This window comes from Halichoerus grypus, chromosome 2 (assembly GCF_964656455.1).
Source record: "Halichoerus grypus chromosome 2, mHalGry1.hap1.1, whole genome shotgun sequence".
Taxonomy (NCBI): domain Eukaryota; kingdom Metazoa; phylum Chordata; class Mammalia; order Carnivora; family Phocidae; genus Halichoerus; species Halichoerus grypus.
In genome coordinates, this window is record NC_135713.1 from 182,363,418 (window position 1) to 182,375,487 (window position 12,070).

The following is a 12,070-nucleotide window of genomic DNA, read 5'->3' on the forward strand; positions in this document are numbered from 1 at the left end:
TGAGTACTTCTTCCTTATTTTGATATGAATATATTTGCATAGGGATGTTAATTCTTTTTGTTTTTTCTTCCTTTGTTCTCTTTTTCCTATTCCATAAGTCAACTTTATAATTCAGTATTTAAGTAACAGGATGTCAAGGGGGAGTGTGACTTCACCAGAAGAGGAATAAATATCATCCAAAAAATGGTTGAAGTGGGAGTTTGTGTGTTCTCCCTTGGAGGGAATGTTAGCATGTCTGAGGTACAAAGAAATGATTACATCATGTTAGGCAGAAGCCTCATTTTGCTATTGTCCTCATTTGAAGTTAAATATAGGTAAAAGAGGTGCGTATATATGCCAATTTGATAAGGGGTTGACTGGTGGGTTGTTCTATTGTCAACTTGGTTATGCTGAGAATGACATTTTCCAGAATCTCCTTGTCTATGTAATTCTGGGTTGGAGTTTGTCAAAAATTAAGTCATATGAGATTTGGGACACAGAAGCAGCAATCATCATTCTGCAAAGTTAGAGATGTTGAAGATAGATACAGAGGTCCCAGCAGATCCCAGCTGGTCCAAGCTCTCCCACTCAGCACCCAGCTCTCCTTCCCAGCTGCTGGTCCTGCTGACTAACAATATCCTATGCCCACCTCCAGATGCTTTGCTGCAAAGTCACAGAGCTGATAGCCATGAGCAATCTCTGCCTTCCAGAGACATCTACAAGACACACGGGAACCTCCAGATTTCCCTTTAAGTTCTAACTCACTCCCTTGCTCCCAGGATGGTTAGTGACCTTTCTCTCAGAGCACTTAACTCCCCTTTTCAATCCTTTAATTCTCTAGTTCCTCCCTCCAATATATAAGGTCTAATTCCTGTAACAAATTCCTTACCAGGATACTGAGAATGGCTGTGCTTTAGACTGAACTCTGACTGATACAGCAGCCTAAAAATAGAGGAATCTTCATTTCTTTTGAAAATCAGCAATCATTTTTATAATAAACTAAATACAGAATATCTCTAAATATCATTGTCAATCCTAAAGACAGAGAGGACTCTAAAGAGCATACTGCCCTTAATTCTATGAACTTGCTAACCCGGCCTGCACAGAATACATCATTCTCTGAAAAATGTTCCCATGTCTTCCTGTGAGTTTTCACCAGCAGACTGATGAGATCCTTTTCTTGGGGTAGTGGCTGTCTGGCCAACTCAGCCACTGTGATCAATAGTACTGATTCTATCCAGGAGGCCAGGACAGGAGAGTATCAAAATCTATTCCAGCTTATCTGAGCTAGCCTCATGACATGTGCAACTTCTCACTTACTAAGACTGACCACAGAGGTTCAAAAGACAGAGGCAAAAATTGAAGAACCTAAGCATTGATATCTAGGGGGAAATTCAAGAGGAATCTGCATGTCTATAAAATATAATAGAACTGATTTAACATGTAAATTATTAAAATAGTTGACCCTGGCACAGGACCTCCGGTAGGTGCCACTGACAAGTGCTTACCAGGCTCTCAGTAAAATGTAATCAGCACATTGAACAAGCGTGAGTCATGAAATGAAATTATAAAGCCATTTTATGTTGTGTCTCATTGTTTTTACCATTTAGTGAGGCGTTTTGTCTTTTCCCACCCCTATAGAAAATTCAGGCACACCTCAAGACATTCTTAGTAATTCCTGTTATAAAATACTGTTTCATTAGGAATTGAAATGTGCACTTCTATGTGTGTTCAAAATTCCAACCCTCTTTGGGGGGAATGAAGAGGAATGAGAAATAAAGAAAGAAAAAGGATTAAAGGTGGTCCTTACTGGAAGGATGGCTTTTCTCCAGAACTGGCAGATGTCTGGACTGACCATTTCTCCCATGGTGTTCTCATGGAATCTGTGGGGGCCATTCTGGGGAGTTTCCACCTGCAATTCCCTTGATCTCTGTTCTTGTTATTCTGGTCACTTATTCTATCTTCACCCTCTAAAATTGGGTGATACCTTCAGTTTCTCTCTGCTGATAGCTCTATGCCCCTCCAGGCAACCCTCTGACTCTTCCCCAGCTTTATTTTATCCATCACTGCTCCATGAGAAATAGTCACACATCCTTCCTCCTGATGTATGTTGGGAGTGCAGGCGACTCGGTGTAATCATTTCTAGGTATCTTGTCTACAACAGTCAGGCCATGTCTTACACTATCCATTGCTCAGGCAAGAATCAGACCCCAGGCAAGTGTGTGTGTTAACTCTCTGTGGGGTCCTGGTGAAGCCCCTTTCATGGGTACAAGGTGAAGGACAGGCACAACCTACCCCTTTCCTTTGAGATGGGTAGAAGAGCTCAGTGTCCACCAGCAATCTTTTCCAAAATCCTCTTTACAACTTTTTATTTTAATCTTCAGTTCATTTACATCTGCTTGATGTGGATGAGGCATTTAGAACTGTCATAAACCATCTAACTACTTTTCAACCACGCCTTCCTGTGAATCCTCTCCTAAAAATTGTTATGCTTACTCTGCTGTTTGATACCTATTTGCTTACATCCTAGGAGAAAACTCCATTGTAAAATACCATCACCTAAAGCAATTCATTTCTGGAATAACTAATCTTTACCCATTCTATACCTCAATTCTTGATTTGTCCTCTCAACTTCTCTATAGTTACCAACTTCATTGTTTAAAGTACATTCTCAACCATGTATATAAATAAATAAATACATATATTTATTTATAAATACATGTATAATACATATACATATATTTTATTATATAAATAATAAATACATATATCTAAAATAAATAAATAAATACATATATTTATTTATATAAATAAATTTATTTATATAAATAAATATATGTATTTATTTATTTATTTTAGAGAGAGAGAGTGTGCAAGTCAGAGGGGCAGAGGGGAAGAGAGAGAGAGAATCTCAAGCAGACTCCTGCTGAGCTCAGAGCCTAACGCAGGGCTTGATGTCACACCCCTGAGATCATGACCTGAGCCAAAACCAACAGTCAGACACCCAGCTGACTGAGCCACCCGGGTGCCTCATAAATGTATATTTCTTTCAGATAGTTCATGATATGATAACTAAGATTTCTATGTCTTAGCTTCTTTCTTTATTCATTCATCTAAAATATTTCCCCCCTCAGGTCATCCTATGTGCAAGCCACAGTGCTAAACATCAGGACATCAAGGATCATTAAACTAGAACCCGGCCACAAAGACATCACCCAATTGTTAGAATTATGAGAAGAGTATTCGGTAGATATTCAAGTCACACAGAAGAAACAGGCGTTACCAGAGGAGAGGACACATAAGCAGAATCTTCAAAGAGGAATAGAAGTTGAGGAGTAGAGAGCCATTCCGAAGAAAACAGGAAAAATACAGGTCAAAGTAGAGAGGCAAGAGAGGGGATGGAATAACAATTAGCCAAGGACGGTTCAGTATGCAGTGAACACATGGGGTCCAAGGCAGGCCATGTTGATTGATGAGCTGACCAAGTATACCAAGGGTACATTTTGCATGCTTGTTAAAGTTTAAAATTTATGTTGAAGGCAACTGGAAACACCACATTTTAAGCAAGACTGTGCTGCAGTCTTAAATTTTAGAATTTTAGAAAATTTTAGAAAATTTTCTAAATTTTAGAAAAATTTTTCTAACTGAAGGGCTACTAATAATTGGGGGGGGTAGTGAAACATATTATGACAAAGCATTGACATTCTCTAAAAATTAAGATCTCATACACATAATTTAAAAGCCAAATAGTACCACAGGAGAAAGGGGGAACAATGAAAAGATATTCATTTTTGGGAGAAAAAAAATCAAGAGACAAATTAAAAATGAGATAATACTTTTCATCGATAAGAGAAAAAAGCCTGTAATGTAAATATGATGAAGGTTTAGGGAAATAATCTCTTACAGTGCTGTGGGGGTTCAAGTCGGTAGGGCCATTTTAGAAGACAATTTGGCAGTATCTATTAAAACTGAAAATTGTGCGTGTCCTGTGACGCATCAGGCCCTCTTCTAGAAGTCTTGTATCACAAGTACTCACGGTGTGTACAAGAAGGTTAGTTAGCACAAGGATGTTCAGAACGGCATTATGTGGGACAGTGAAACCTTGAAAACTATGGTAAAAAAGATGCCATGAGGTACAAAGAGGGTATTTCCTTTTTTCCTAGAACTAAAATACACAGCTGAGAATAAAAGACATCAAATGCCTCTCATTGTCTAGGTACAGAGAACTGCCCAATGCGGGGACCAGCCCTTTCCCCCTGGAGCCTACACAGAGACAACAAGTCAGTAGAACTGACACGTGACACCCCCCCCCCCCAAACCCGTGGTCCTATCAGGAGAACTGGGAGGAAGAGGTTCTTCCAGTTCCCATACCCAGGAAAGGAAAAGCCCAGAGAATCTCCGGAGACAGGATGGGGAGGTCTACAAGAATGGGAGACTGACATTTTATCTCTGGTTAGATTTCTGCGTAGTCACCAGAGAGCCCCTGCTCCAGATGAAAGGAACACAAGGGAGGGACAGCACAGAGGGACAGCCAGCTGGGGACACTGACAATCCACTCAGGTCCCCCACTCCCATAAATCTAGAAAGCAGATCCTGCTTTGGCTCCCAAGACTCAGTCAGGGGCCAGAGAAGGTAAGGAGACTGAGCCCCGCTCTCCTGCTGGGGATTGCTGCCGGGTAAAGCCACGGAGGTGGCCTTGAGCTGGGCCATGGAAAGGGGCTGCCACTCTTCTACTGTGAAATCAGCAAGCTGGGACAGTGCTTACACCCAACCCAAGGGAGGATCTCCAGGTTGGGCTCTTAAACAGATGATGTGTTTTATTCCCCTCTCTCCTTGGGGCTAACACCACCGAGAGAGAAGAGGGGAAAGGAAAAGTAGGGGCAAGGTGGAGGAGGAGGGTTCATGGTCAAGTCTACTCTACCTACCCCCCACCCCCCACGCCCGGCCCCCAGTCTTAGCCCTTAGAGCCACATGAGGGTGTGAGTGCAGCAGTGAGGGATATTGCTTTGAATTGAATATGAGATTACAGGGATAAAAGGTACATTACTGAGTCTTAAAGAAGTGAAGTGAAACTGGTTTAATAACAGAAAGGGACTTCACTGGCTCAAATGAGCTGTCATTAAGGGATCCCACGACCCAGCAGGAGGGGGCAGAAGGAAGCTTGACAGAGCACGGCTATTGTAGTTATTGAAAAAAAATAAAACATTCTCATATATGAGAACTGAGACTTCTTTTTAAGTAATTATACAAACTAAATGTCTAACACTAGCAGAAAGGATAAATCTATATGTACATACACTGTGAATTCAAACAGTGTATGAGGTAGTTCAAAGGAATGAAGTGGTTCAAAATTATCAATATGGATATTTCAGAAACATGTTGGCTGAAAAAAAAGATGAAGAACAGCGTAGGCACAAGACCATATTATATGCTTTTCACGGAGATAGATATGGAAATACAGAGATGTACATAGCATAATAAAATAAAATTTAAAAAAATAAAAAATAAAAATAAATTTAAAAAAAGAAATATAGAGATGTAATTTTTAGAAGATGACTCCTTAAATGCACGTTAGTTCTTAGGGAAGAAAAATATGTAAATATTGAAAGGTCAAAGTTAAGGGGATTTTAGTTTGATGTACAAGGTGCTTTCATTACTAAAAAGAGACAATGTATTCAGACACTACTTGTGTAACATAAACAACTGATAAAAAAGAGAAATTCTGTAACAAGTCAGGAAACGACAGATGTTGGCGAGGATGCGGAGAAAGGATGCATAAAGGAGAACCCTCCTACACTGTTGGTGGGAATGCAAACTGGTGCAGCCACTCTGGAAAACAGTATGGAGGTTCCTCAAAAAGTTGAAAATAGAGCTACCCTACGACCCAGCAACTGCACTACTGGGTATTTACCCCAAAGATACAAATGTAGGGATCCGAAGGGGTACGTGCACCCCGATGTTTATAGCAGCAATGTCCACAATAGCCAAACTGTGGAAAGAGCCAAGATGTCCATCAACAGATGAATGGATAAAGAAGATGTGGTATATAGGGCGCCTGGGTGGCTCAGTCGTTAAGCGTCTGCCTTCGGCTCAGGTCATGATCCCAGAGTCCTGGGATCGAGTCCCACATCGGGCTCCCTGCTCCACGGGAAGCCTGCTTCTCCCTCTCCCACTCCCCCTGCTTGTGTTCCGGCTCTCGCTCTCTCTCTGTCAAATAAATAAATAAAATCTTAAAAAAAAAAAAGAAGATGTGGTATATATATACAATAGGATATGATGGGAACAAAGTAAGAGAAAAGAACAGAAAAATCAACATGCAAAATGATCATCGACCTCATTAGAGTTACATAAATTCTAATAAAAATAATGGGACATTATTTCCCAACATATTTAATTATAATAATGGAAGTGCTCATATACAGCAGGTAAGAGTTTATATTGTCATGTTCCTTGGAAGGAATTTGGCAAGATGTATAAGGAGCCTTTTTTTTTTTTTTTTTTTTTTGCAAAGTTCATGACAACATATGCATAAAGCATTTCCAAATGATTATTTAGTAAAATATTAACTGTGTTAATCTCAGAGTCTTGGGATTATAGATGATAGTTGCTTATCTGTATGTTTCTTCTATAATAAATGCATTATTTAGATCATAAACATACACATATATACACATTTAAATTTTCTACTCTCTCACTTAGTAATTCTACAAGTAGGAATCTATTGTAAAGAAATAATAAGAGATTTCTTCAAGATTTAGTACAAAGATATCCATGGCAACATTATTCGTAACTAAAAATTGGAAACAACCTCCATGCTCAACAATAAGAGAATGTTTAAATACATTATAAAACAACCATACGATGGAATAGAAAGTAGCCTTTTATAAAAATGGTGTTTTCAAAACACGCTGAATTGCATGTGGGGAATTCTTAGGATACAGTATTGTGAGGAACAGAGAAAGGGAGACAAATAGGGATGAATAACCAGGTAGTCCCAGGGGTCTAACCAAGCTTGAAACCCACACATTTGTGGAGGCACAATCAGCCTGGTTGCAAGATTTTTCTCAGTTAGGACTCAGCACCCCAATCACACAAGCACACAAGACAGACAACCTCTAGAAAGCTAATTCGGTGCCAAATGTAATGAACTCTATGTTTTCCAGGGCTCTGAGTTTCAGTTTACAATCGCCCTTGTCTTCCAAGTGCCATATTCCCAGTCACCAGAAGGTCCAGAAGACCCTCTGCCCTGGAAGATCCTTTATCAGCAAACTATAGTCCCGTTGTCACATGCAGAAGCAGCAAGCCAGTGGTGTCTGCAGCGGGACAAAACTTGTGTTTGAGGGTCCATGGAAGAACTTTGAGAGTGCTCTGACTCAACCCCTTGCATTCTGCTTGGCAGAGTTCTCATAGGATCACTACTATCTGTTTATTCTAGAACACGAGATCCAAGACCAAATCCCTCATGTGCTCCTCCATGCCAGTGGGCAAGCAGACCATCAAAGTCCCTGCAACCTCACAGTCTTATTTGTTGTTTTCGTCGCTGTTTTGGTAGCCTTGTGTCTGGAATTATGCCCCCACAGAAATAGATGTGTACACTAAAGATATGTTAAGTTAAACAGAAGATTTTTGGGGAAACATTTGAATTTCATGAATCCAAGAGGTATGAAGTGTAAGTCGGGCACAAATAAATGTCTCCAGACGAGTCTTTTAAAAGCATATTATGCTCAGATCTCACCCTCAAGGATTCTGATTCCAAATTCTGTGAGGCAAATACTTGTTTTCGTACAGTTGTGTTAATAATGGCTAATCTACTCTCCTCACAGAATTTCTCCCTTAGAAGGAGATGCACAGCCATTTTCCAGAAGATGTTCCACTGTCAGAGCTCTTTTAACACTTTTAGTCTCACATCAAGGCTCCCAACTAGGTCCTAGTTTTGTATGAACCATTTTAAGGACCTCTAGATTTTGGTCTACTTCTCATACCTCAGGGTTTAAACATAGTGTTAGCAGAGCACCTCAGGTGCTTAAAGATCACCTCATATGCCATAAGCTCTTTGACATGACCCTACTAATAACAACTTGTTCCCCATATAAGCAAGCATCACCATCAATGGCACCCATGGCTCTCTTCAGTTGGTGCCCTTTCTTGACTCGGTGTTTTAGATATCAAAGTTATAAAACATTATGGAGAGTATGCACCAGGCTCTGTTTACAAAGAATATTCTAACTCATGCTTATTCACTATGTAGTTTCTTAAATACCCATGTCTCATCCTCACTTCATTCTCTTGACTCCCCAAGTTGCCAGGCATCCTGAACTGCCATGTCCACATGACTGACATTAGCTTAATGCACATTACACAGGTAGCATTCACATGGTTCTTGGCTTATGGCTTTCTGCTCATAAAGAGGTTGAAGGTCTAGCAAGTTTTCTTATAATAAATTCTGAAGGTGGGCCCCAGGGTTTCACTTTATTCTTTCCCTTCGGAGGTTCGAATCCAAGTCATCCAGTGTTGGCTCAACCAACTCCAAGCCATCTGAAAGAGATTTCCAGCTTCTTTAGACTTTAAGCCATTTTCTTTCACAGGATAATTTGCAAAGATTCTAGGTCTTTGGGGAAGTCACATTGCAGCTCTGGTCCTCCATCTCCTCACTGGATATCTATCTTTCTTATCCGTCACCTCACACTCAAAACATATACTTTTAAAATTAATTAAAGTACATTCAAGTTTAGCTGTATAATAATACCCATCTCTCCCAATGACACTTAGATGGCTTTCTGGAGTAGAAAAACAAATGCTAAAGGTTATGTGGTTTTCTGCTCATGGAAGAGGTTTTCTTCTCATAAAATCAGTGCTGGGCTTTCTCTGAATCTGAGGCCCAGCACAAAAAAGAAAAAGGAAAAAAGGGGTGGTGGGGTTTATGCAAAGCTGTGATCATTATTTGTGTGTAGCTTAGTATAAAAAAAAAAAAATGCAGCTCTGACCCAATAGTTGGAAGTTGACAAATGAGAACCAGAGAAATAAAGTGGCTTACCACATATGTAGGGGTAAATCAGGAGAAAAGGAATCAGATTCTCATGAACTCCAGTTGAAGCCATGTCCACTACACAAAGCCGCCCTCTGCGTAAGGAGCTGAGACACAAAAATGGTGGAGGGCAGCAACACAAGAGGCAAGAGTTGCCTTTGCAAAGGTTTGTCGCAACCTCTCATTTCTCCATGTGTCCAACACAAGCGCCATAAAGAAAGCTTGGGTCTGTAACCTAAATTGGCTAATTATTTTTTGGACTCCTAGGATTCGAGAACATTTAGTATGTCTTCTGAGTAGTGAGAAAGAGCTTCTCTAATTCTTGCTTTGACCTGCCATTCATTTTAATTTGACAAAGCCACTCTTAACACACAATTCAGATAATGCTGAAACGTCAATACATTTCCCTATTCAGACAGCTCCTTAATGTGCAGTTCATTCATTCTCTACATTACCATAAGAAAAGCCATTCAATTTACCAAAGCGATGACAACCAATGGAAGCTCCAGTCTTCTTACAAGTGAGAAAATCATTAGCTTTTCCTACCAAGTAATTACGGCCAATGCCTCTAGAGAGTAGCAAATCCCCGCCTTCACGAAGCTATTATCAGTGTCCTTCTGAGGTCAGAGGCATGAAGATTGAGGACTAAGGATGACATATTTCAATGTAACCTTTAAAATCCCTCTTTGAAAGACTGTGTAAAATGAAAATCTCCGAAGACCTGAACTTTTACAACTTGGTAAACAGCCACCAGTTGTTCCCATTAAAGTCATCCCTTAGGAGATTTAATGAGCAAGCATTTGTCAGGATTTCCTATTTGATCTTTGATCTCGTCATAAGCAGGTTCATGGCAAAACTGTCTCCAAAACAAAGGGTTCAGGAAAAGCCCTATTACTGGTCAGTTAGTACTTACATAAGAGTCAACAACATTAATAACTATAATCTGTACTGTACTTTTTCATTTATGAAAAAAAAAATTAGACAATTTTCCCCATTAGGTATTGACAAAAACCCCGGGAACAAAGCTAGTGTTATTATCACCATCCACAGATAAGGACTCAAGAGAGATGGAGACTGAAAATAGTTTACAAGCTAATTATGCATCAAATTCTGTTTGCAACAATCTCTGGGACTGATGGGTAGCTCTTGACCTAGAACAGTATTTCAGTATGACATAAGACCCTACACCTTCAGGCTACAAACTTTTGCTCATTTGTCTTATAAAATATTTTGAAACTATGTGGCCTGGCATACAATTTTATATTTTCACCTAAAAGTTTCTATCATGAAATCAAATAACTGTAAAGTATATCATTCCTAGCATGTTGTAAATAGTAATATTTGAAAATAAGAGTTTTTTATATTTTCAATATATTCAAAGGACTCTAAATACCACTCACGATCTGACACATGCCTTTATCCATTTATAGATGACATGAAATAGGCCTTTAACATTTAAAAATTTTGTATCGTTTCATTTTGCTTTTGAATTCATAGATCTATTTAACATCCCAATAGAATTGTATCCTTGTGTAGCATATTTTTATATTTGAAGGACTGCCACATTGTCATTCTATCACACATGAAAAATTATATGCTGTACAGTTTGCTTACTGCATTTTTCTGTAACCATAAGATTCTAATTGTTAAAATTCAGGTCTTTGGGTTGAGATATTCATACTACTATAATTAATACAGAATTGATTTTAGAGAATAGAAAAATACTGTTTGTGTTAATAAGACATTTTTCATGTAAGTATTAAAACTTCACTTAAAATGCATCTCTTAATGAGTTGGAAGGGGGTTGTGGTAGACAGAATAATTCTTCCTCCAAAATGCCCATGTTCTAATCCTGAGAATCTGCAAATATGTTACTTTACAGGATAAAAGGATTTTCCAGATGTGATTAAATTAAGGATCTTGACATGGGGAGATTATCCTGGGTGGACCCGGGGTCATCACAAGGGTTCTTAGAAGAAGGAAGCAAGAGTCAAAGTGAGAAAAGAAGTGGAGATGACAGAGCAGAAGATGCACCCAGGAATACAGATGCCTTCAGGGGCTGAAAAAGGCAAGAAAATGGGCTGGTTTTCCTGGAGCCTTCAGAGGGAACATGGCCCTGAGGACACCCCAATTTTAGCCCTGTGAGACTCTGGACTTCTGACCTCTAGAACTAAAAGATGTTGAGTCTGTGCTGTTTTAAACCACTGAACTTGGTAATTTGTTACAGCATATAGGGAACTAATACACAGCTTTTGTTTAAAAATGTGTCCGTTTATCCCTGGAGAATTATGACTTATCACTGGAATGAGAAAGAATTCAGCATTCATTTTATACTGGTTTTTCACTTTATATAAGCATGAAGAACCCTATTCTCAAAGACAGAGTTTCATTATAGCAATGGCAATCATTTCTTTGAGCCTCTTCTGGGTTCTGCAACAAAAATTGTGCAGTGTTCTAATCTAAAAATGGTCTTTAATTTTAATTGAGGTATCATCAATTTCAAGTAGGTTTTACTGGCACCAGGATTATGGAGGAAAATGAAGGCCAGGGTGAGACAAGGAACGAGGCACCCACTGTCAGGGTCATGAAGGGATAGAGTGGATAGTTGCATGACGTCGATGGTGAGTGCTTTCTTAAATTTTGCTCCCTAGGTGCCTTGATTTCACCGTGGTCCTGGCCTTGGGTGCTACTTTAGTTTTGTAAAAAGCAAAGGAAAACAAATAATCTGACTGGCTTAAAAAAAAAATTAACTTTAGTATACATTAAAGGAATTCATTGCTTCAATTTCAGGGAAGTATATAAAAAAAAAAAGACTAACAGCTATGTGTTAATTTTTCTGTTAACTTTTCATTTAAAGGCATCTGTTCAATTAGTCTCAGAAGCTCAGGGAAAATGAGATAATGTTAATTTCAATATGTGTTTTTAAACACTACATTTTGTGTAACAAACTTTTAGCTTATTCTGTGCTTGAAATGTACTTCTTTCAAAGTGTTGGAGATGAAAGTACAGCTCATTTTGGTAATTAACAATGTGACTGGACAGAGTTCAGTGTATCTTGTCAGGAGG